Genomic DNA, 1,164 nt, shown 5'->3' on the forward strand with positions numbered 1-1,164 from the left:
GTGGAACGCTGTAGTCGGGGGCTACTCACTGCCCAAATGCTGTCTGATCCATTTTTCGATTTTTCACGTCGCTGCTGGACGAATCTGGAAAATCTTGACACTTATAATTCGCCATTCGGATTGATTTGCGCCACCTATGTATGGATATCGAATAATTTAAAAAGTATAAAATATAGAACATTGCATTTATGTATGCAAGCGCCACCTATTGTTGTATTATATGAATGCTAACTTATTCATATGTAGATGGAGCTATGTAATCAAAGTTTTTCAATTCATGCGGTTCCACTAGAGTTAATGCCATCGTAATTCATAAATGCATTTGCATATTACGTTCGTCATCATATTACCTGGTTGATTGGTTTCTGATAATACATATCCCAGCTTAGGCGTAATCTAAAATACCATGAAGATTTAGCTAAGCTACAAGATTAATAATTAATGCATGGTGTGGTAACAATTTAATACATAGTAGTAAAATTAAAAAATATGGTTTATCTTTTTTGAGTTCACATTGTTAATAGTAAATAGAACAAATTAATAATATATAAAAATTGTGCAACAGAGTGTTTAGTTTTGGTGAGTTTACGTTGTTGAATTCAACAAATTTATTGCTCCCGTTTGTTTTGTCAATCACAACAAACTGATCAAGTTAATAAACTGGAGCAAGCAGTGTAAAGCTTTGGTGAGACCAAGCTGTTTAAAGTAAATTGAATGCAGTTATAAAGGTGAAAACCAGAGCAAAGCAGTGTAAATCTTTGGTGAGTAATCTTTTACATAAATTGAAATAAGGTTCAAACTGAGGTAAGCATTTGGTGAGCTCATTTTGTTTTTAATAATTGACCAAAGCTGAAAAATTGAGAGAAAGCAGTGCGCAGATCACATTACTTAATGTAAATTGAACACAGTTGGTATGCTCACATTATTTCACCATCCTTTGTGGTTATCTAGAAGGTATGTTGTAATTCTAGGCATCAAGAAATAGTCTGACGAAATCCAAATTTTTTTAGCTACGCCCAATATACAAAGCTTGATTGGTTAACACACAAGAAATAAGTAAACAATTTTATTTGAAATCAGTTACATTTTATATTGTGTGTATATAACTTGATTTATATGTAGAACTAACTTTTCTCAAAAGTCATATAGAAAACAAGAATAGGC

This window comes from Drosophila arizonae, chromosome 3 (genome assembly GCF_054131065.1).
Source record: "Drosophila arizonae isolate 15081-1271.41 chromosome 3, UAZ_ARI_1.0, whole genome shotgun sequence".
Classification (NCBI taxonomy): Eukaryota; Metazoa; Arthropoda; class Insecta; order Diptera; family Drosophilidae; genus Drosophila; species Drosophila arizonae.